The following is a 25,609-nucleotide window of genomic DNA, read 5'->3' as shown; positions in this document are numbered from 1 at the left end:
GCCAAGAGCTGGAGGAGCTGTGAGTGACATTTGCACAGCACACAGCTAGCTTCTGCCAGTTTCATTTCCAGCATCGCTGTCATGCCCATAGTGCCAGCAGCATCCTTACAACTACAGCTGTCAAACTCACAAGCTTCACTAATTCCTCCAAATCTCGTTCACAAAATGAAAATGGTAAATTCAGTCCAAAGCAACATGACAGATAGGAGGAAAAAAAAGCATGAAGTGCTTGTAAATTCCGTGCTGTTCAGAATAGACTCAAGGAATATCGCACAGTTAACCTTGGAAGACTTCTTGGCTTTCCAGCCAACAAACTCAACAGCCCTTTGGGAGCTATCCTCAACATCCTGAACACGCAGGGTATCAGTAGCAGGGTGGCTATCATGAATCAGAATGAACTGAAACCTCTCCAAGCTAAGAACACACAGTTTGGCTTCCAGCACAGCACAAACCTAAAATTCCATCCAGCAATCACTGTGCAGAGCGGGGGTTCTCTCACCTGCCAAAGAAATAAACTTTGTGCCAGGTACATGTGTTAATGGGATGAACATCCCCTTCAAAAAGTCACCTGGCATTGATGGAAGCCTTTCAAAGGGCGGGCAGTCAGCTGGCATGGGCTGCCATGGTTCTGCACAGCAGCTGTAGCAACTTGCTGCAGTTGAGGATCTGCACAGAAGCGCTGAAGGAGGAAGCAGTGGGTTCTTCAGCTTTCCCATTGCATAATTGCTCTTAATGTTAGGAGTTTGTACCAAACCTCAAGTAACAGCTCAAGGGGAAGGATGAACTAAAACAGCGCATTGGCTGAACACGGCCATGACAGCAGATTTCCAACCCAGTAACAGGTCAGAGCAGAAGGGCTGCAGCATACCTGTAAAGGGAACACCAAATACTTTAACACCAAGCACAGCACTGCTCCAAGCCCACAACGTGCACATCAACCAGGATGAAGCAGCCTCTGCCACACACCTGCTTCTCTGGTGTATGAACACACAGCTTCAGGTTCATTCCTCCTACTTCCATGCTCATTTCTTACTTTAAACACACTGGCGTGAACTCTTGTTGGGCTTGCTTTATAGTGCTTTCCATTTATGAAACTGGTTCAAGTGTGAATGACAGTACACAGGACATGTGTTTGCTTAATGCTACACACCAGAGCACAGGAAGATGTCAGCAGGACTGTGTACTAAAAAAAAAGTTTCCTATGGGCCATCCGGGGACCAAGGGAGGCAAAAACCTACCCCAAACCAATCCATTCTTCAGAGTTTCATCAGGCAAAGTTTTGGACATTCCCTGCACACACCACCTAAACCAAATCTCTCCATTCTCTAACATCCCTGCAACATTTTCCTTTAAAAACTTTGTCACCCGCTGCTGAAGAAGGCAGCTATTACATTTAAAAGGGCACTTGCCTTATAATCCAGGCTGCCCAGCAAGAGATTTTAAAATACATTATCAGGCCTTCAGCATGGACAGTTTTCATCACTGAAGCTTGAAATTTCAGTTGCAAATTTACTTTTATCACCTTTGAAAAGTCTGCGCCAGGAGACTTCATTTGGAAGACTGAGGCTGCGGGTTGCACAGAGGTTCCAATTAGAATTTCATTAGCAGATAACCAGATGCAAAGTCTGCTTTCTGGCAGATGATTTCACAAATCCAGCAGGGAATTTACAACTAGAACAAAAAAACAAAGATGCCTGCACCTACAAGTTAAGGGACACGTAGTCCAAACTTTTTCCCCATTAAAATACAAAAAGGATCTGTGCCTGTAAATGTGTATGATGCGTTTCAACAATAACCAAGCAGGATATGCACACAGCAAGTGCACTGATCTACTTTAGACATGAAAGCTAATAAAAATGGAAAGATCCCTTGTAAACCACCCATTACTATGTAATGGACTGCACTAACATACCGATAGCTGATGATTATGGTGAATGAATGGGATTAACAGGGAAGTGCACACTCTCTTGAGAGAGACACCACATCAACACAGACCTCATAGACTCACTGTCAACCAGCCACAAGCCTCTGAGATATAAAGGGTGCATGGTGCTCGCTATCAGGGAGTTCATCCAGCTCAACAAGGCTGCAGGTTAGCTCAGGCAGGGAGGGTCGATGCTTCCATGGTGTGCCTTCGATAAGCAGCCAAGTAACTCAGCTAGTTGGGAAAGAGTGCTGCTGCACGACCAATGCAGTGAGTCAGCCAATGCACAGGCATCTACCCACCCTGTGCAAAAGGACACTGAGACAGGATTTGTCTTCCTACAAGACAAAGTTTGGGAGACTGAAGAGAGGTGCTGGGGGATGCCCTGACCCCAGCCCCCAGGATGCTGCACTGGGAACTCAGAGCCTCCTTCCTGCACCACAGCAATGCCCAGGGGACAGCTAAGCCTGCTGAGAACCTTCCTGTAAGGTATGAAGAGATAAGAGACTCCATTAGGACGCCAAAGTGGAACGCGCTTACAAGCGCTTACAAAGGTGATCGCAGTTCCACACAGCCTGCATTATTTATTCAGACAGGAGGTGCCTGGGCACATCTCTTCAACCTCTTGCAAGCATCACTGCCACCTCAAGTCGGGGACGGTCTACGGGACAACCAGAGGAACCGCTGGGTAGGCTTAGGAGTCACACGGGACAAAGAGAGGTTACCAAGAAAGCACCGCCGCTCCCGAGCTCCCCCAGAACACAGTTAGGTCTGAGCGCGATGTCCCGGCGCCCCGACCCGCGGCAGCTGCCCTCTACCCGAGCACTGAGGCCGGTGTCGGTCGTTCCCAGCCCTCCACACACGCGGGGCCGCATCTCCCCCGACCACCCCAGTAGCTCCCCGCTCCCCACGCACGTCGCGTCCCCTCCAGCCCCGCAGGACGAGCAACCGACACCGGCCCTCCCCAGCGGTCCCACCGCCGCCCGCGGTTCGCTCCCTCAGGCCCAGGAGCCCGGCATCGGACCGGAAGAGACACTCACCCCGGCGAAGACGGCCGCATAGCCGGCGCTAGCACTGCCCCGGGGGAAGGACCGCGACCCCGAGCCGCTGCGCCCCGCCACATGCCTCGGCCGCGCCCCGCCCCACTACCGCATCTGCCCCCGCCCCTCTTCTCTTCCCATTGGCCCGTCGGCATTCGGCCCCGCCTCCTCAGCCATGACCACGCCCCCTTCCTCTAGCCACGCCCCATTCTGTAGCGGTGGGGAGGAGCCTCCGCTGCGCAGGCGGAGCGGCTCACGCCGGAAACAACGAGCGGAGAGAGCCACGCGTCTGCGGAAGTGACGTATGCGGAGCGTAGCGGGCGGCAGCGGGCTGCCTGCGCCCGGGCTGCGTGCTGGGGTCTGTATAGGCGGTGTCGTGTGAGCAGCGCTGCATAGTTGCAGCCGGCACCGTGACATGGCACGAGCACAGCTTCCTCTAAGCTGTAGGTGCTCGATTTAGAGCTGTCTCCCTCCTGCGTTCAGCGACTTCGGGTTGTTTCCAGATTGTCTTCAAAAAGCGGTGCAGGGGTCAGCTATGTGTACAGAGGCACAGTCGGTATTGCATTGTGCTTTGTTCTGTGCTTGTGCCGTTGATGAGGTGAAGAAGGAGCCCCTGATGCCTCAAATCAATGAAGATTTCAGCTGCTAATTGCCATAAATGACAGTGATGCTGAAACCATTCACGCATTCTGATGTAATTTTAGAATGCAAATTTTCTTTTATAAGTGAGCAATGAGGAGGAGGAGTTGATACCATGAACCATCAGATAATTAAAAACAGATGAAATGCAGAGCTCCACGTTTAGGACTCAATTTAAAACATGTCTGCCTGCATCTATTGTATAGACGGATCATTCCATCTTCCGTGTAAGATACTGACATATACTGAAATATTCCTTCCCCTCTTTCCCAGGGAAGGAGGAAGGAAGGAAGAAACTCAGTTATTCAGGAGAATTAAAAGAGACAGCTGAAACTGGGGGGAAGGACTGTGTGCTGTAGAGCAGATTATCTGACAGGACTAAACACAGTGATGGAGGAAAAGCAGGGCAGCACATAGCCTCTAGGGTTGGTGTAGTGGGGAACAAGAGCATTTCTCATAGAAACAGTCTCAGAAGACAAAAACAAAAACAAAAACAAATGTATGAAGAAGGCCAGAAGTGGAATAGGAAAATACAGGTACTGAAGAAAAGCTGTGATCATGCAAACGGACAGAATGTCGTGCCATGATGAGCATGCCCTGCTCACGCACAGGGCACGTCTGCTGCTGCTCAGGCTGTTTCTTTTGAGTATCACAGAGGACATCATTTTGAAAGGTGTTTAAAGATCTTCGCAACTTTATGTGCCCCCTGTGAAAGGTTGGGGTGCTGAGACATGCTGGCGATAGCAAATTTTCACAGCATATAAATGAGGGCTAAGCCACTCCTGATTTTCCTGTTGGTTAGTATTTATTATAGATTGTCAGGAGAGCAGAGATTATGGGATGCACTGAAATGCTGTCAGAGGGGATTGGGCTGGAGGTGCAGGAAGGAAGGCTTCAGGATCATAGTTTAAACAGACATGGCTCCAATAGTCAAGTAATGTCCTAGATGTTAACCCATTCAGGGTTTTGCACTGACTGAGAGAGACCAAAGAGCAATTCTGTGTTTAAGAAATAAAAATATTCTTTTTTTTTTCTTTTCTTTCAGAACAGATGGTGATTAGGATCAGGAATATTTGCTTTTCTGAATTACTCAAATAAACGTCACGTGAGGCAATGCAAAAAATAGTCATGCATTTCTTATTACATCGAAGAAGAGGTGGAATTACATCCCTTCAAGCATGTGGAAGGCTAAACCTGCCTGCTCTACACTATGGCCCTTTTAGTGCAGTACCAAGGCAGACCTGTGGAGGAGAGCTGTCCCTTAGGGGCACGGGGACCACCAGACACTCTGTGTATTATGTAAAAGCTCCTGTACCACAGTTTAACCTGCTGTGGGCCATATTGTCTTCTGGTGTAACTCCAGTCAAATTATCCAGAAACTTATTTAGCCTGCTATCATTTTTTATTTTTTCCCTATAACCATGTTTGCACAGAGGACATGCCTCTGCCAACTCTCAAGCAGCAATTAGGGAAAAGACTGGTTAGAACTGTTGACAATATGTTTGCAGAGTCCTAAATACCACTGAATATGATCTATAAATATTTACGCTTGGAGGAAGAGATTTGCTCTTTGCATAGTTTTCATGTTGGCATCTGCTAGGCTGAGTAAATGACTAATGAAAATCACATTATGAGGAGAGGAAAAAAAGCCCATAGTGATGCTTTGGAGTTCCTTCCTAGTCTTGCAACTTGCACTGCCTTGATTTCAGTCCCACCAAATTGTGAGTCTTACCAGATCTTGCAGTTGGGTCTTTTCAGAACCTTCTGGCTTTCTCAATCAAGAGGAATGAGAATCTTGACTGTCATTTCAAAATGGATTTGGTGTTTGCAGGGAAATGTGAAAATATGTAACAAGTGTCCCTACAAGTGGAAATGCAGATAAGCAAATTGCAATTTCAGCGAGCTAACCCCCTCCTATCTGAGCATAGGGGTTTCCATCCACTGTAAGCAGTTACCTAGAAGTCAAATTCTGTAATTAAAGTTCCATAATTAAAATTCAAAATACTCTTCATAAACTTATTTTAAAGCCAAGATTCTCATGTAGTACCATGTTTGTAGCAATGTTAACCTAATTAAGGAATTGGTCACAGTGACAGAGCATCCAAATGATTGCATTTTGAGCTATTATGAAGAATTAAATCTGTGCAAACAGCTAAAAAAGATTGGCTCTGTGCATTCACTTAACTATGGATATAACATTACTCACAACCCATCAGGATGCTCCAGTTATGTTCAAACTCCGTTGTCCCACTGGCATCATGTTACTGCAGCTTCATCATGAAAAATGGATCTCATGCTCTGCCAGCAGTGCTGCCTTTCTGAAGCCATGGCAATCCCTGAAGCACAAGTGAAAGCCTGCATTAACTCCTCACAGCTCAGAAGCAGCACAGAAGATAGTTCTAGCAGTGCATTATCAGAGACACATATTGAACCTGACACATGACACAATTTGCTGTAACATCCAATACCCAACCAGCATTCTCGGTGCTGACTAGCATTGCTTTCACATGCAGTTCCTTGCAAGGCCCATTGCCTTTGACAGAGATAAAGAGAAATGTGGGCCAAGGGTGGAGGAAGCCTGGGCTCTAAACAGTCAGGGATTGCAAGAGGTAGGGCAGAAATGGGGTACCCACCAACTTAAAACGAGGCCCAGAGAGCCCACAATGCCTGGTGTTTTGTTTTTCCAGCACAGCCTTTGGGCATAAGACAGAAGTTTCTAACCACAGTCCTATGACAGCACCCTGCTACCACAACCTGGAAAATCTCTTAGCTGAGTACAAATGAATGGCTCACCTGTGGCATGTCAGTCCAAAGCAGACAGGTTTTGCCTTTATTGATGGCAGTGGAAGAGGAGAAGGGACATGTTTTCAATGTGTAAACTGATCAATTCTCCATAAAGGAAAGCAAAACATGACCGATCAATACAACCTGCCTTGTCCACACTAGGATTTTAAGCACACCTTTCCTTCTGGGATTGCTGTAGCCATACATGGAAGTAGAATGTTTGGGAAAGAAGCAGAACAGAAATGCCATGACAGGAGTATAGCTAAGTTTTCATGAGAACTGCTGTTGACCTGGTTTCTGCACTGCTGTGTTTAGCTCATCCATGAGGACTTCTGAGTCATGCCAGAATGCTATGCACTAGCTATGCACTTTGTTGAAGGAATGTCCAAATGATGCAAAGGGTGTTTTGGGGAAGAAGAGGCAATCCCTTCAGAAAGCAAGGGTGGAAGAGAAATATAAGAAAAAATCCAAACAGTAAGAAAAGTGGTTGCTCAGAAGGATGGCAGAGAACAGGGAGAATCCAGCCAGAAGGAGAAACAAAGTAATGAGAGAAGTCACCAAATCCCATCCTTGCCTATAGCCCTCTTGAGGGGAGTTATGACTTGGAGGGATTAAAGTGCTTAAAAGTAATAACCTGGAATTTAAGCCTAGATTCTTTTTGCTGAAAGGTGGGTTTGTCCTGCTAGAAGAGGAGAGCCGTGAGAAGGAATCAAGCTCCCTCTCCAATCAAATAGCAGGCTTTGCACATCACCTGATTTGGAGTGTAATGTATTCAAGTGAAAATGTGTTTCTTGCTTCGAACCTCCTCCTCACACCACAGAACAGGATCTTAATTCTATGCCAAGAGCACCTGAGGATTTTGTGCTGTTGAAACTGGGGCTGACTGAATGCTCTGTAAACAGTACTGCAGAGGTTTTGCTTTTACCAGTCTGTGTGCAGACAATGCATTTGCTGATGAATTTTGAATTGTTTTCTCTCTGCTCTCTGCCTTAACAGTGGCATCCATTGAACCACCAGCATTCTGGCCTTAGACAGGCACAGAATGAAGACACTGTAGCTACTTGTGTAACTCAAAGACACAAAGATTATTCCAGCAACGCCTGGCAGTGCTGCTGCCAGCCTCATGTCTAGAGGCATTTTTACAAGACACCATTCTTACCACCATCTTTCCACCTCAGGTTTTATCATTTTTGTATTAAAAAACTCAGTGTGGTACGTGGTGCTAAAAAAAACCAAGTTATTTTAAAACAAACCTTTTGACTGAATTCAGACAAGCTCTAAGGCTGTATTAACAAGCCTGCAGAGGCTGTAGTTGATGTTTTTTTTTTCTTTGTGTTGCTATTTAAAACAAATAAATAAAACAACCCGAACAAATCGCACTCAGTTTGAACAATGGAGGAAGAATGGGGTAGCTGCTCTAATAGCAGCAGCACCAACACCTACTTCTTTATAGATGGGGAATGGTGCAGTGCCACCAGAAGACAAGGAACAGCGCTGTGCAGTGCCTTTATCCTGCTGCTGACATCAGATACTGCCAGTGCAAGAGAGGGTGGTTAACCAGTAACGTACGTTCTGGCAACTGTTTGGGAAAGTAATCTGTTTAACATTAACGGAGCTGATTGTGGATTTTCCCCTGCCACGTGGGGGATATATCCTAGGCAAGGAGATTCGGAAACCACCCTGGGGCTGGCAAGGGAAAGGGCAGCAGGAGGAAGCAATTATAGAGGCCGTGCCAGATGCCCCAACAGACATTTCTTACTGGCCTGCTAGAGCTCTGTTGATTCCTCAGCCTTCATCTAGGGAATCCCAGGGCTGCTAAAAGAGTCAAAGAAGGAGTGGGATGGTAGAAGCTGGTTGCACAAACACCCTTGAGGAGCAGGACTGACTGGAAAGCAGGCAGACGAGGAGGGACAGTTACACATCCAAGGGTGGCTCAGAGACCAGCTCCCTTTTCAAGAGCTTGTGAGGAAACAAGAAGGGTTAAAGCTTCTTCCCTTCACTGCTTTTTTTTTTTCTTTTTTTTTTTTCTGCTTAATTAACCTACTGCAGTCATGTCAGCCAAAATTAACATCTTTGATAGAAGCTGGCCCTCACACCACTTTGATAATAGCAGAATAAAACCAAAGGAGGGGCAGAGAACTGGGTCCCTAATGCCCCAACACCAGCACTCACTCGGATCGCTTCAGGCTTTCTTCCATGTTCTCTTCCACACTCAGAAGCAGAACAACAACGTTCAAACCACGCATATGCCACATCACATCTACAGCTGAGGGGCACTGGCCCTCCTGCTAGCGTCAGCCGGTAGGGAACGTGCCCCACGTCGTACAGTGCTTCACACTGAGGCTGAGCCTCCCTCAACTGCAGGAGGTTGGTCACACCCGGTGGCCTCTTGGCAGTCTCACCGGTAGATGGCAATACGGAGACAGAGAAACACACCCGTAACCCAGAGAGGCAGGAAGAGGCGCTGGGCGTAGAGAGTCAAGGAGCGAAGCCAGTGCTGGGCAAATTTGTGGGGCTTCCAGCTCTCCTGCCCCTCCGGAATGAGTCCTGTTCTTCTCCTACCCTGAAATCACACGTCTAGACAGCTCTAGCAAGAAGAAAAAAAGAAAGCACAAAAGAAAACAAGACTCTCTCTTAAAAAAATAAGATGTCCACGTCCCTAAATTATCAGCAGGCAAATATTTGCCCTTTGTTTCAAGTGCTTTATTTTCTTTAAGATGACAGGCTGAAAGTGAATGCTGAAGCACTGCCTAACACAACAGCACGCTACAAAGTTTGCAAGTGTCTACGTTAATGGAACAAAATATCTCTTGTTCTTTATATGCTGCCTACATTTTGCTTCCTAAATGATAGTAAAATGTATGTTCTTATATTGGAAGACAGTCCATCCAAGACACATTCACTAAAACAGAAATCACCATCTGTCAGCCTCTGTGCTGAGGACATCACAGCCTCCCTTCAAAACAACAACTGCTTGGCAAACACTGAATCACGTCAACCCTACTTGCTCTGCTTGTCCAGCCCTCTAATGCAGTTTGCATTTATGCAGAGACCAGCCCATCAGAGCTCTTTACATGGTCATTTCTTTATTCATGTGGGGCACTCCTGTCTCTGTGCTGTTCTGTTTATATCTAGGTTTAAACTGGACTTGAAACTGCTGGTCCTATTGGCTCCTTGCCTGAATGGTTTTAGCTCTACCATTCCAGCCCAAAACCCCTGCCAGCCTGGAAGGGGAGGTCTGTTGTGGCAGTGTAGCATGGTAATGTCATAGCTAGACTTTTTGATTGAATGCTGCCATCAGTAAAAAAAAACTGAGCATGCATTCCGCCCCAAAATGTGTATATTTATCTGTTTATACATTCTATACATGTACACCCGATGTTCTAATATTTTCTTCCTGCATCCCAATGGATCATCTTGTGCACCTCCTGGGATATCTGCACCATACTTTGGAGACCACTGATTTCTACAACAGCTCTTCCTGCCTGGTGCTCTGGGCTGAGCCTTTTTGTAATCCCTCAGTTCTAAACTAGAAGGGTGGAAACTCTTCTGTACAGGTTCGCTCTTCAGCAGTGCTGTTGGCTTGCTCAAAGGGTATTTGCTAGAGGTGAGAGGGGAACTGCTAAAGAGAGAAGTAAGAGTCTTCAGGTATGGGGAGGAGAGAGGAAAGGAGAGTTTAAGTAGAAGCTGTTGAATGGTTCCATAAGAATTATTCTTACTGCCGCTCCAAGTCTCACAGGAACACTGTGGTACTCAGACTAATTCTGTTTTAAGGAAGATAAAAGATGATAGAGAGGGAAAAAAGGGATGTAAATAATAATAATCATGTTCTACATCCAACAGCTGTGCCCAGGAGCAGTGCCATACTCCCAGGTGAGGTCCTGCAAAATATCTTACTGAATACAGGGGAGTATCTGCCATCACTCTGGCATGGCAGGATCTGGGTTACTTAGCCATAAGCCCACTTAATCAAAGTCCTTTCTAATACAACCATGTGGAAGGACAAACACCATGAAATAAAAAGTTTTGGTCCAAGCTTACAAGAGGTTTGAAGTAGAGAAAGGCACAGGATGTGTCTCAGACAGGGATATGGTAAACGTGATAAAATAAAAGCTGAATACAAACACAGAGAGCCTTCCAAAAGTCTTAGCAAAAACAGCCAGTACAACTTTGGGGTGCATTTAGAGGGGAAGAGTGAGGATTGATGTGATTTTATCTTCTACATACAGCACTGCCAAGGTCCACAATAAAATGCTATGGCGTCTTCTATTCCTGTTTTTATGAAGAATGTTGACTAACTGTAGTCAGCTGTATTCTCTGTTGGCATAGAAGAAAAACTTTTTTTATCAGGTGCTAAGAACAAGCTTTGGGCTGGCAGAAGCTGTATGGATTGATTACTCTAAAGGGATGAAGGAACGGGACACAAAACCGACAATTCAAACAAAGCTTCTTTTATTTCCTTTTACCCTCATGACTTTTCCCTATTTAAAGGAAAAAAAACCCCAAACCACCAAGTAAGTGACTAGTCTCTCTATTTCCCTAGCTCCTTTTCTTGCAAATAATAATCCAGTTCAGCAGCTGTTGGGTTCTTGGGGCCAGTAACCTTAGCCAGGCATTTCATGCCAACAGACAAAAAGCAGCAGGTGAGGCAGTAGCAGGTGGTGCTACTGGCTTGGGAGCTCATATCAAAGGTCTGTACACCCTAGAGTTGTCTATAGGGAAAGCACAGGAAGAGAAATCTGGGAATTATTCATGGCTGGTAACCGGCAATTATATTCATAGTCCAGAGATATATCTGTACATTTGTCTCCACTTAGGTACCTTCCAAGTATTCCATCAATAGTGAGAAATACAAGAGGATTTGACATCTCTGGTATTGCAAAAGCCCAGAAAAAAAAAAAAAAAAAAAAAAAAAAGCATAATCACATCAGGAAAGAAAAACCCTTAAGCAAACAAATATACTCGCAGGCTTTTTTTCTCTATCAGTATGAAGCAACATGGACAAATGCCACTTCTCTGATCCTTTGGCCATCAGAAAGAACTCAAGCATCAGAAGTTTCATCACTAATTCTATCCATACAAAATGTTCACAGCTGTTGGCATAGAGAACAATGTGAACAAACCACTGACACTGCACGAGGTCCTTAGTTCCACTCCATCTGAGGCTTTCAGCATGCTGTTTGAATAAAGGCGGCACTGGGTGCAGACCTTATAAAACTGGAGTGGTTGCATAACGCCCCGAGTAACAACTTAACATACTGAAAATACCTATCTATGTTAATGTTAATATGCTGGCAGCATATTAACAGAATGAGTGAGATATATGGCCCTCCATTCATTAATGACTAAGTGCAGCAATTGTTTTTCGCTACATCACTCGAGCTACGTCAGATCTGAATCACAGAATCACAGAGTCACAGAATCGTAGGGGTTGGAAGGGACCTCCAGAGATCATCGAGTCCAACCCCCCTGCCAAAGCAGGTTCCCTACAGCAGGTCGCACAGGTCGGCATCCAGGCAGGTCTTGAACATCTCCAGAGAAGGAGACTCCACCACCTCCCTGGGCAGCCTGTTCCAGTGCTCCGTCACCTCACTGTAAAGAAGTTCTTGCGCATGTTTGTGCAGAACTTCCTATGCTGCAGTTTCCAGCCGTTTCCCCTTGTCCTGTCTCCACTCACCAATGAAAACTCGCCTCACTCACCTCGCCATTCTGCCCCCCCACACCTTAGATATTTATAGACCTGGATCAGGTCCCCTCTCAGTCTCCTTTTCTCAAGGCTGAACAGACCCAGTTCACTCAGCCTTTCCTGAGCAGACCAAACAAGTTAGAAAATACTTCATACAGCCTAAACAATTACCAAAACTATTAGAGAAAACTCCCTGGATTTTTAACAGATTGCAAACCATTTTTAGTAGTTTTGAAACTTACCTGTAGTAGAATATGTTCTCTGGTAATTTTAATAGACTGGAGTGCAGAAAGGGAAATGAAAGGTCCTGCGATAGAGGGCTAGCACCCTTCGAAGTCCCTATCACAGATCATGTTCATGCGTCACTACCATGGGTCACAGCTTTCCCTTTGAAAGGGCTAGAGCCTCTGCAAGAGCCAGGGAAAACACTGTGCTCACTGGGTATCTTCCACAAAGAAAGGCATTGCTCAGATCCTGTGCTTACTCCAATGATATCCGTTCCTTTACAAGGCTGCAGGAGCAGCAGGTGTGCTTCAGGGGTGATCTCAATTATAAAACCTCAACTGCTATAGACTTATCTTTTGAAAGCAGCATAATAGGGCAGTTCTGGGCATAAATCCAATATGATGTAGTTCTGACTCTGGAGGTTTCTACATTTTTTTTCTTATGGAGGCTACCTTCACCTTGAGAGCACTGAGAAGGGCAGAGTGATGGAAACACAGTGGTGAGATTCCCTTGACCTCCACTCTAGCCTGGCCACTGTTTTCCTTTGGGTACCTTTACCATGCCATGTTTCTTGCAGTCCCAGCAGTGTTGAAATAGTGCAATGCTGAATTTGCATGTAATTTTATATCATGAGAGAAGAGGATACAGTAGATACCAATACCTATCACATGACACCCTGAGCGATGCACAGGACTTGGACTAGGAATCAAATTCAGTCAGGTAGCTCTGCTCTGTGGTATGTGTGAAGATAACTGCCTACATATAAGGTTTTCTGAATTGTTTGTGGCCCCCTCAGGCCTGTGGATGACTTTGTTAATACAGCTGCCTCGGTAAATACTGTAATATTTTCAGATATTAGCAAAACAGTTTAATTTGTACCCACTACACCAATTCAAAACTCAGTGGATCTGAGTTTAGTTCCTAACACTGCTGCAGACCTCTTCTGTAATCTTCCACTTACCTTTCATGCCAAGCATTTTGAAGGGATCAGAGAGAGACTCCAGCTGCCAGTTAAAGGTACCTCCAACATGCCTGGTTCTCAGAGAATGGGCACTCAATACAAACACAGCAAAGTGTATTGGGGCCACCTCACTGTGCCCCAGCTCTCTGTGCTTTCTCCACCTGCTCACCATCTCACTTCTTTATACCATAAGATTTCCAAGGCAAAGAATTTTCAGAGCAAGATCCTCCTTCAGCTTGGAGCCTCGGAGTCCAGCTGATTAGCACATTTATTAACAAAGGTGAGAGTTTTAAAAGGGCTGTAGAATCTATGAGCCAACACAAACAGTCTGTCACTGTGGATGGCCAGATAAACCTAAACTAACTGATTGCTAAATAATTCTCTGTTCAGCTGACTGTACAGTTCTCTCTACCCTGGGATCTCAGTCACACTGCATAACTGGGCAGCAGTCCCCGCTGCCAAGACCAGCTCCATGGTTGCCCACCCACTGAGCACCAGAAAGGGTGAGTTATGATTTTAACTTGTATTGGGAAGTACTTTCAGGCTGCAGAATTATCACCTGCTGACGTCACTGCAGAGCATGGCATTATTCAGCCTCCTCTCTGACTTCTGCTAGCTTGACATCGACAGCTTGCTAGCTGCCAGCAGACATTGCTCATCACATAAGAATTAAAATTGTTATTGGCCATATTTTTCCAGCTGGGCTTTCAGACTGGTTTCACTTTGCCAACGGTTTGCAGAAGAAAGCAGCATTAGGCAAGTGAGCATACATGAAAGGGAAGTGGAAAGGCACAGAGGCTCTTCCACAGGCCTGAACAAAAAGCAGCAACTTCAGCCTAGAATGGGCTCCCCTGTACCTCCAGATAGTGCAAGCAGATGCTGCTCCCACACCTCAGCAGCCCCATTGGGAAGCAATCCCTGGTATGAATGCCTTTGTACTCCCTAACCTTCTACAGACATCTAAGGCTTGAAGTCACTTAATGAAATCTCCAGCCAGGCTTTCAGCTGGCTCCTTCCAACCAGGTTTTCCCATCTCCACTCCATAAGGCTCCAGTCCTTCACAATCAAGGCACAGCTGAGCTAAGCCTTTTATTGCTCTCTCTGCATCCAACAAATTGTGTAGGTAGAGCAGAGCAGTGATTTGATCCCTAATTAATTCTCTCTTGGTTAGAAAATATTAGTACACAAATTACAATTGGTATCTAACCCACACTTTGACAACTGCACTCACTGTCATAGAAGGGCTAAAAGCTCCAAAGCCAACAGTGACAGAAAAGTCTTGTTGTGCACTCAGAAATAATTCCTCCCCCCATTGCAGCTCACATCCTGATGTCTTTATTGGTCCATGGAGTCACTTCATATTCTATCCAAACCCAGTGCTGTTTTTGCAGCTGTTTCTGCCTGACTCTGACAATATTCATGCATGGCCATGCATTTCAGATGCATAACGCAGCATGCCTATATGCACTACAGGTTGCTGGTTCCTGCCAATGCCAACCACAACCCATATGAGATTATTCAAGGGTAAAACAGCTGAAAGTTTGACCTCTAACCTACGAACATTCCAATTTCCAAGTGAACCTTTCAAAGTGTTTCTTCTGATTTGGAGGTGACAAATGGTCTGCTCCCATCCTCTGCCTCCCCAGACATCGAAGGAAACATTAATGGATAGGTCAAGTTCAGAATTCACCTTGCAGGTGAGCCGAGTCAGCAGCAATGTGAAAAAAACCCATGTTCCAGCTCAGCTAGCAAGGTCTCCTCCTCAGGTCTGGACCGCAGTGGCTGTCAGAGAAGAACAGAATGGCTTGAAGGGCTGCAGCAATACTATCAAACTCACTCTTTGCTAGCCAGCCTCTTCCTTCTTTGCCATTCACTAGTGTGGATTTAGCATCAGTTGACAGTGAAATGAGCAAAGTGTGCAAGGTCAGAGATTCCCAGATTTCCCATGATCTCAAGCCTGCGAGGTTTTCTTGGCTGTAATCTCAGGTGTAATCAGTTGCTCCTGGAACCATTCTTCTTAGTGCTGTGTTACAGGTAATCACTGCCCCTCTTAAGGCAGGGAGCTTTCATCAATAGAAACAGTCACAGCAACAGACAACCTTCCACACAGCTCAGATTGCAGTGTTGGTTGCTGGATTAGGAAGGACAACTGACTGCTGGAAATCTCTGCATAAACAGAGGCTCCTCATGGATGAATAATGTATAGAGGAGCATGTGGGCTCTTTCATTGCAGACTGGGCTGTGTTTACACATGAGATTTAGGAGGCAAGATAGCTCCCTGCCTAGAAAACAGTCTACGCCTCCAAACCTAGATCTTGCTCTCATTTTGTAACTACTACAATAAATGGCAAAATGTCTTCTTTCCCTTTAAAAGTTACCATGGGAAATAATAACTAACTCTTTGTATACATACATAAAATACCTGGACCTAACAAGTTCACATCTTACACTTGAGTTTACAGTCCATCCCTGTCAGCTGGAACTGATTCATCACTGCAGGACTCCACCGATTGAATTAAAGGCCCTATCACTGAATGATACATGAATGAATCACAGCTCTCGTACCACATCAGTGTGGTTTTGCAAATACGGCCTTGGTTATGCTGCAGACAGAAAATGTCCACTTGGCACCATTAGGAGTGCCAGTGCAGGACAGGTGAATGCAAGGTCTGCTCAGACCTCAGACAAACACAGGGAAGCATCTGCCAAGGACACGCAAGAGAGAAAACAAATGAGTCTGCAAGATTTTAGAGAGTGTGAGAAGGAAATGGGAGGCAGAAGGGGAAGAATGCCAAACCTTATGTAAGTGTGGTGGCTCACAAACTGCTGTGAGAGAAATTTTCTCCTGGAGGATGCCCCAGGTTTTGTTTTTCTGAGGGGAGTGGGGATGAGACATGGTATTTATGGACAAAAAAATCCCACACCGTGTAAAGGCAGCAGATACTTGGCTTCAAAGCAAAAAGAAGGATTGGGCAGGAAAAGGCATCATTGGTTTGCTGACATTTCCCACCTCATTTGTCATCCTTTGCTGATTCCTGCTGACATAAGTCTAGTCCAAAGATGATTAAACAGTTCCCAAGAGGTGCAGTGTTCCTGATAAAAGACGGCAGAATGAGAGATGCTGAAACCTTCCTTTGTGAACGGACAGGCCTCTCTCTTCCTCTGCCTTTATTGTGGTATTACCACAGGGCAACATTTCTCCTCCAGAACTTTGCTTTCTTCCCCCTCCTCAACATACCAACAGCAGGTGTCCGCCGTGCATCTCTCTCTCCCCACAGCTTCCTGCTCTGATTGTGACAGCTCAACTCAGAGCTCCCTCATGCTGATGCTGCTCAGCGGCGCTGCAAGCAGGGGAGGAGCAGCACAGGCTGCTGAGGTACCTGCAGCACATCCTCTTCTATCCTGGATGTGGCTGTGCCCAGAAGAGAAGGCTGCACTCTCTGCAGAGGGACAAGAAGTGGAGGCTCTACAGAGTGGTAGACAGCCCTCTTTTGCAAATATTTCCTTGCTTTGTTACACTGAAGTGTTCTGCGGATGCAGAACAGACTGACTCCATTCACATATTGGTGTTCAGGTGTAAATGAGAGTATTGCAGAGCAGGAGCTAGAGTGATCCAGAAGGGGAGGACACTACAAGCAGTTCCTGAGTCTGCTTGCAAACCAGCACAAAGCATTTTGGAGAGCCTGCACTCGCATTCCTGCAAACTGAGAAATCAAGGACCCAGGGACCACCTTTAAAGGACAGGCATGTGCCACAGCAGCATGGGCATCCCTCAGCCTATGGGGCTCCTGCTACAGCTCCTCTCTGCTATTTCCCTTAGATCATTAATTCCAGATGCTTCAAGCTTTCAATGCTGCATTCTGCCTTGCTGTTTGCTACCACCTTTCATTGTATCTGCCACAGTCTTGTCATTACTCATCTCTTTTCCCCCTGCCAACTCTACTGCTACAGAAATGGTGACATTCATGTAGCACCTGGGTTTGTCCCAAGCTGCACACACACACTCTGGCCAGAAGAAGAGCAGAGCAGGAGGTGCAGCAGTGCAGGGGTTAAGCTGTTCTATGTACTGAGGCTGAGCAGGCAGGCACAGTGCATCGCTCCCCTTCCACCTTCTCCAGTGAAATAATCAGTGCATTTTAGCCCCATGGGCACGTGGAGGGGGTCCAGCTGCTCTTGTGCAGGCAGTATCCTCAAAGCTGCTGGGGACTGGCTGTCTGAAGGAATTATCTCCAGGGCCCCATCAAGAATAAAATTTAAAGTACAAAAAGGCAGAGAGAATGCAGAGAGGTGCAGCTTGCTCCTGCATCATTTAAAATGGAGACCACAATCTTGCTGTTTGTATCTCCATAAGCTCTCAAGCAGCATTTTGTAGAGGGCAGGAGTTGTTTTCCAAAAGCTCTGACTTCAATAAATAAATAAAATATTAAAAAATACTAATCTCTGTGGAGGAGAGTAGAGCACAGCTGAATATCCCCCTCCTTCAAACTGCATTCTCAAAGGGTGGTTCAGAAGATAGGTAGCAGGTAAAGACATGGACAGAAAAACTGCACTTTTCAGCATCAGGTCACTGCAAGCAGTGAGATGTGATTGGATTTGATTTGCCTCACTGGCTTGGCAACCAGCCAGCCTAGGATAAGGCAAGAGATGTTGTGGTTTTACAGTGCTAGTAGCTTCCTTTTCTCTGAAAGTCTAACAGTTGCAAGACTAGAGAGAAGTATCTGCCTGAGTACCTCCATCTCTTTTTTTTATACCATGAAATTCCAAAATCCGCTGTTTCAAAGGAAGAGAGAAGATACAGAGTCTTCTACCAAAGCACTCCATGTTGACTGATTGCAGTGATCAGAGTACACAGTCTGCCACCTTCCACCATCCTATGCCTGTTGAGATTATTTCAGTGGTTTGAGATGGTATGGGAAATACAGAGATAAGTAACCACTGCCTCCACTGATACAAAAGAATGAATGGTTCAGTGCTGTTTAGTACTGAGCCAAGTGTAGCATCTGCGTCCTGGTGGATTTGTCTTTCTTGAGCCTATGTAGTCTTTCCTGTCCAGCATCCACCACATCCTGATGTGGGCAGTTCTGCAGCTTCACTGCCCATCCTGACTGTGCTGAATCTGCCATCTGTTATCTTCATTTGAGCCTGCTGAACTTTTGTATCAATAATAACTGTATCACTGCTGGGACTCACTGCTGTTACCATTGCTGCACTGCTCACCCAGCTCAGGAACTTTGGGATTGTGCCTGCTAATGAAAGTGCTATGGCCCTGCATACACTTGAGACTTAGAACCAACTGTAATGGGAGTGTATATACCAAGAGACTAGATTCTGTCCTTTCTTAGCTCTGCTGGAGCTAGATGCTGCTGGCTCGCAGCAAAGCTGTGTTATTTCTTGGAGTGGGCACAAGGAAAAGCAACCAGTGGCTGCCAGCCTTAAAGCAGAGGATGTTGAGAAAAGCCAGAGTGGTTTCTGAGGGCAACAGGCCTCTGAAGGAGATTAGAGCCCCTGAGCTGAATCTACAGCAAAGTGTGGTCTTTCAGTCTGACATGAGAAAAGGATTTGGGGGTGCTGTTCAATGCTCGCAGACCATGAGCTAGCAGTGTGTCGAGGTGGCCAAGAAGGCCATCAGAATCCTGGCTTGTATCAGCAATAGCGCAGCCAGCAGGAGCAGGGAGGGGATTCTCTCCCTATACTCAGCTGTGGTGGGGCTGCACCTTGATTGCTATGTACAGTTTGGGCCCCTCACTACAAGAAAGACAGTGAGGCCCTGCAGAGGGGCCAGTCTTCCAGAAAAGGGCAATGGAGCTGTTCCAAAGTACAAGTTTTTTTGGGAAATGCCTGGGGGAACTGGGATTGTTCTGTTTGGAGAAGACTGGGGAAGCTTGGGGGAGACCTTATCTCTCTCTACAATGACTTATAAGGAGGTTGTAATGAGGTGGGGGTTGGCCTCCTCTCCTGGGTAACAGTGATAGAACAAAAGCGAATGGCATCAAGTTGCACCAGGGGAAGTGCAGGATGGATATTAGGAAACATTTATTCTTAGAAATTGGTGGGGTTTTGGAACAGACTGCCCTGGGAGGTAGTGCAGTCACCATCCCTGCAGGTTTCAGGAAAGGGTAGATGCAGTTCTGAGGGACATGGTTTAGTGAGCAATATTACTGGTAGCTGGACAGGTGGACTAGATAATCTTAGGCATCTTTTCCAACTTTAATGGTTCTATGACTCTGTGAGATGCCCCACAGGAAGACTGGGCACTAGACCTACACTAGTTCTGCATTGGTTTGGGACACTTCACCAATGCTGGATTGCTTTAATTAGACCATTCAGCCAGGCAAGATGATAAAGCTGCATTTCTCACATAAGGATAGTGTTTACCAGAGGCAGCAGTTTCTCTTTTGTTTTGATTTCAGACATCAACAGCACCCACAGATGCTCCTTTATCATCAGCAGGTCCCTGTATGTTGTGGATAGGTCTTGGAGCCTGTAATCTTGTCAGGACTTCCTGCTGTGCACAACACAGCTGCTGGAACAGATCATCTTGTGGCTATTTCGCCTAATGCATTTAGCTTCACTAGTGCTTCCCTGAGACTGGCAGTCTTGCTTTTTGTCTTTTTCTTTCTTTTTTTTTTTTTTTAAGTCTGCTGACGACTGACATGTCAGCTGAAGTTTTGGAAAGCTGAACACTTTTTTTTCCCCTCCTGAACGGGGTCAGGAGCACTTGGAAAAGTCAAGGCCTTTAACCTGAAGGTCATCAACAGGCATCACGCAACTGGGTGTTAGGTACTAGAGGAAGTCTTGAGTTAATCAGAGTAGAAATGGCCCTCCAGACTGAAAGAAAGGATGGATATAGAGTGGGATGGCACTTTTCAGGGATATGCTCTGCTGCCGACAGAAGCAAAGGTTTAATTCCCAGGGCAAGATCCTCAGCCCTTCCCTTGTGCCCTACCTGACAGGGAGTGCCTGTCCTGTTTTTGTCTCCACAGGGAGCCCAGTGCTTGATGATCCAGCACTGCACGCTGCTATTTGCACCCAGTGGGATCCCACAAGCCCACAGAGATAGGATGCAGTATTGCCCAGAGCTCAAAGCACCAGTTTCCAAAATATCAAGGAAAGGAGGATCAGACCCGGATCCTTTGGCACATACCAGTTGTTCCTCAGCGGCACGTGGCCACACGTTGAGACTGCAGCAATGTAACTGAGTCTAAGCACTCTGCAGTGCTTAGGCTTTGTCTTTTACGCTGTGTTCTGTGCTGCACAACTCACCTTGGGGAAAACATTTAGAGAAAAGAGCCAGCCATGCTTAATTCTTTCTACATAAACAGTGATCACCTGCTAGTGTACAAAGGTATGTGTACAGAGAGAGGCTGAACTGCAGCCTAGGGAAAATGGATTAGGGCTGTTTAGATTTCCTTTCTGCTCCTTGTACTCACAGACTGACAGCAGAAGACAGACACGATTGATAACAGTCCACACATGCCTGGGCTCAGCCCTGTAACAGGCCAGGATGGATACTGCACCATTTGCACTGCAGCAAACAGACGCATTTCCCTTGTGGTTCCTTTCCAGGCTCCAGCTCAACAGAGCTGCCTCAGCTTCTCTTTAAAACAGAATAATGATATGCAAATTGCAACACCACCACACTGTATTTTCTAGCAGTTGGCACAGCAAACGGAAGCAGAGAAAGAGCTGAGGGGAGGGAATTGCTCGGCAAAGCATTGCTTGGTCAGAAAACGTCAGCTCAACAGAGGTTCCTGTGCTCTCACTGCAAATGATTCACTATTTGTCATCTCAAACTTTAGTCCTTGATCAGCGTCTGGGAAGGCAGGGAATAGTGAGGGAAACTCCTGCGCCAGAGGAGAAAACCATTTCCCTGTCCCTTCTTCCAAGGGCTGATGGGCTCTGGCTGGCATCACCATTAATTCAACCACTACCTAAGATAAGGAAAGGGAATTAAAGGAAAGAGTCACCTTCCTGCCAGCATCACGGGAAATGTGGCAGAGCCCACTCTTCACGTGAGGGAAGCCAGGAAGTTTTTCAGATGTACCCTTCCGTGGGTGTCCTCACCTCTCAACAAAAACAATACCAGGAATAGAAAATGCCCTTAAAATATTAAAATGCCAAAAAAAGACAAGTGAAGTAATTAAGAAATAAATCTTAATAATCACGAATGTGGTGTCTTGGCAACATTCCTTTGATATTTGCTCAGTAAAAGCATTAACAAAGTTATGAGGTAAAGAAAGAAGAACCATCTTTAAAGATTCAGTTTTACAAAAAGTGAGCCAGGAAGCTGCCCAACAGCAGGTAAATCTTCTCACGGTCTAAGTAAGCTACTTCATCTAGGCTGAAGCTGCAACATGGAACCAGGCTCAGAACGATACTTCATGGCAAGTGATGCTCACAGTAATCTCTGAGTAAGTGCTTCTGTTCTTCACATGGTATTTAAGAGGAAGATTGGGTTGTCAGGACACGCAGCTCTGGAAAGAGATGTAAATCCATTCACGGATGAAGGCTGCCTGCACAATGTGGTGCACATATTCCAGAGATATGCTCCCAGATAAGAATCACAGGTCCTAAGGATCATAGCTTAGACATTTGTTTTGCTGCTTTTCAAAGGAAAAAGGAGTTGTTGCGTGTGAGACTGGAATTTTATTGTTTTGTTGGAACAAGGAGGAGCAGTAAAGGCCAGTCCTGATTGTACATGACTGGAGTTATTACTGCTGCTGGCAAGACATAATGCATGTTCACTGGGTGTTTCTGCCAAGGAAGCACAGAGAGGAGGCACACAGCCAAAAGCTATGGCAGGGACCCACTGCTTGGAGAGTCCTAGATCCTGATGGCAGAGACTTCCTTCCTCCAGAGAGCTGTCTGTGTCTCTGGTGAGTCCTGAGGACCACACATCAAAGAGACAACATGCAGCTTCAGTTAAGCAAGAAAATTCAGTAAGAGCACTGTGGTTAAACTATATCAACCCTGTAGTTAGGCAAACATCTTGACAAAAAAGGCCAGACAAGCATGCCTACTCCCAGGAGTTCGCTCTGCTGATAAAGCAGTTTGCAGGTTCTACAATATAAAAACCAAGGTGGTGAAACCAATTGCTGGCCTTCAGTTCAGGAAAAGGTCCAGCAGGTCTGGGCACGAAGTGGTTGTGAAAGGCTTGAGCCTGTGAGGGGAGCTGATCAGTGATCTGCATCTTTGCACAGTGATAAATTCCCAGCCTTAATGGCTTTAGGTTTGCTGACTGTTGTTAGATCACTGGTAATCTAAGAGGTGGTGACAGGCAATTTATTATGTTTGCAGCATGCCTTGCATTGTCATTGTAATAAAAGTGAATATTAGTAATAAGATCAAGCCTTCCCTCAGGTCCTCAGTACAGCAGGGTGGCGGATTTGTGTGATGTTCTTTTCTCACCTCTCACTTTCTTCTTTCTCCTTCTATCACTGCTTGAGCAAAAGAAGAATCTCCCTTAGCAGTTTGCAGTATGGAACATGTGACAAAGACGAGCAGCCTGGCCTCTCTGAGAAGCCGTGATCCAGCGGTAAGCACACACATATATAGGTGCAAAGCTTTCTGCAGCTATTAAGCTACAAGGAGCACCTCACATCATCTTATTGGAGTTCCCTTAGAAAGTTAAATGGTGCACACTTTATTTGTAATTGGATGCAAATTAAAATATCACTCACGAGAAGGCTGAAATCCTGAAAGGGTAGACTGCATACATTAAACCTCAGGATCTGAATAATGTCAGAGGATATGTTGTTACTTTATTAGCATTTGCTTCAGTCCTCTGCCACCCCAGTGATATGAATAAATCAATCTCTTCCTCCATCCCGGAAAGTGAAAGGGGGAGAGTCAACATCTGCTGATGAGAGCATTTGAGTCATTCACAATCTGCTCAGTCCAAAGTCTGAAAGGTAGGACAGCAGCAGATCCACCAGCCTGGGAGCGTGGACAGCATAGGGCATACAGCGACCAGTCTGCTCTGGCCTGCCACATCCTAAGTGGGTAGGGAAAAACAGTAGATTTGCCCTGGAATTCAGCTACGAAGAGGTAGGCAGTGCAGGGAAAAAAGCCATTTTCCTTGTGCTTGAAGTGAGGCATTACCCCGACAGAGATGGGCAGTGCTAAGATGCAGGTGTCACTCAGAGCTTCTAGATAGTCTTTTTGGCCAATAAGCATTATCCTTCTGCCTCTGTCACACGTGCACCAAAGGTGCTCCAAATCCACAGACATCACATCCTCCTGCCTCAATCCTCTGGCTGGACTTGTCAGCTAAGACCTGCGTCCAGCCCAGTGCAATCAGTCACCTGCTGGCAGAGGCTGTATTCTTCCATAATAACTGGACTACATCATGGAGGGTGGGATACCACTGCTGTGTTTTGATTCTCTTGGGAAGAGATTAGCAGGAAATGAGAAAAACACTGATGAGGAAGGAGAGAAAGACAATGTAATACAGGTTAACTGTCCTTCACTGGAAGCTGCAACACAAGGGCAAGGCCCTTCACAAATATAAATTTAGCCCCAAAAGTCATCCAGGCAGCAGAAGTACCACGACTTCCCCATCCCATCCTACTGCTCAGCCAGCCTTGGTTTTCCTACTGCTTTGCTCAGGAAGGTATTGGAAGCTGATGCTGCAGAGGCAGCTTCTAGAGCCTTAGCCCTTCTGTGCTCCATCAACATTAAATCAGCACTGTGTTGGCTCCTGCCAATGTGCTGCTGTTGTTTTTCCCAGCTCAAGCACAGCACAGAGGCACCATTACAACAAGACGTGTGTGTTAGTGAATGGGAGCTAGCAGGGAGGAGATGGGAATGCACGATCGATATCACACAAGTGTCAGGTGTATAGATGGAGCTGTTTAGTTTGTTTTCCCTCTTGATGCACAAAGCAGACAGACAGAGAGATGCCTGTTGCACTGCTTCTGCAGAACAACTATCAGCAAAGTCCTGAGCTTTTTCTAAAGAAAAATTAGTAAAATGGTGTTTGTGTCCTTCATTATACAAGCATTTAGGCAAAAGCTGAGAAGAGGATGTAGCACCAGTAACAGCAAGTGGCTCATACTCATAGATGTCAGAGGCAAACAACAGATTTGCTCTACCCACCACCTTCGCCCAGTCAGCTTCATATAACAAGTACAGTGCCACCAGCTTTGTTCTTTTACCTGTATTATCTTTGCAGAATTGCCTTTGCAGTGCCAGCAAAGCAACACGCAGCCCTTCTCTCTGAGCAGGATATGTTCTCAGAGGCAGTGTCAGTTTCCATATTTGTGTCCTCCATTCTTTTCTGTCCAGAATTCCAAAGATTTAGGACTGAAACTGCTTTGAGCCCTTATCTAGTACAACCAACAAATCCTATGGCTGTAATCAGTTTTGATAACTGAATAAACATTGCTAGCTGAGTAAATTAACTAAATTTCAGAATCCCAACTGGATACTGGAACATCTGAGGACAGAGGTGTTCTCACTATCTGCAAGGACATGAATAACACCTGAAAAACAAAGACCTAAGTTAGATCTGAAGTGCTACTATAAATCACAGGTAACAACTTTCCAGCAGTCTATCAGAAAACCATCAGACAGATGCAGGCCGTGCCACAGTCCCATGTTACACCTTATGGCATGATAGGAAGAGATTGTTCACCAGGTAGCACTGAAAGAACCAACTGTAGTTGGTTCTTATCCTAGAGGAATTGCTGGGAAGTTTAGCCATTTAGAATCTTAACGTTTTTATCCAGGATTTTAAATAAGCAGATAATTTTTCCACTTTTTTTTTTTTGGCATGGTATGTGAACCAGAACATGAGTTAATGCTCTGAAGATAATGTCTAGCCCTGGGCTAATTGTTAATGCTGTTACAAAGAAAACTAAAGCAGAAAATGCCACTGCAGAAGAGCTGCAAAAATCACACTGCAATCCACAAACTAGGAGATGAATTTGCATAGCCCTGGGTTACTTTCACAGCTCTTTACTTTTCCCTATGGCTTCACAGAGATGCCAAACGTTATTATTTCATTCAAAGTTTTCAACTGGAAGAGTAAAATGTAGGGGTTGCTAGATACCAGTCTGCAAATAGTTCATAGGTATAAATAGGCTGGTCACAAAAAGAAAAAATACTTTCTAATATTTTTGCTAGCACTGAAAAACCATTTCTAGAGAGGCAGACAGAAGGTTCCTTGGGCACTTATTTGTCTGATCTTAATAATGGTGTTGCACATGAAGAAGACCCGGACATTCTGAGAACAAGACATGTGGTGTTTTCTGCTGGTTGCTTGAGAGCTGACAGATGTTTCCCTTCCTAAAGTTCCTCTGGAGTTACCTGGCTGCCTTCCCCAAGGAGGCACTGATTATCTGAGCTGA

The 25,609-nt window shown here is 45.7% G+C and overlaps 1 protein-coding gene across 8 annotated transcripts in view; it reads right to left on the bottom strand.

Annotated features, from left to right (window-relative positions):
• C6H11orf24 (chromosome 6 C11orf24 homolog) overlaps window positions 1–25,609 on the bottom strand; it is a 92,014-nt gene that overhangs the window by 22,727 nt on the left and 43,678 nt on the right. For 4 of the 8 annotated variants that reach the window (XM_048949962.1, XM_048949952.1, XM_048949955.1 and 1 more), the window contains one exon: window positions 5,810–5,939. The exons of 1 other annotated variant lie outside the window; for it this stretch is intronic. The gene's annotated coding sequence lies outside the window, so the exon portion shown is untranslated. Of the gene's footprint in view, window positions 1–2,226; window positions 2,329–2,964; window positions 3,065–5,809; window positions 5,940–25,609 lie in introns of those variants that run through there. 3 more of the 8 variants (XM_048949953.1, XM_048949958.1, XM_048949961.1) reach the window with 3 other exon arrangements.

This window comes from Lagopus muta, chromosome 6 (assembly GCF_023343835.1).
Source record: "Lagopus muta isolate bLagMut1 chromosome 6, bLagMut1 primary, whole genome shotgun sequence".
Lineage (NCBI taxonomy): Eukaryota > Metazoa > Chordata > Aves > Galliformes > Phasianidae > Lagopus > Lagopus muta.
Note: the sequence above shows the minus strand (reverse complement) of the source record. Positions and strands in the feature narration are given on the sequence as shown.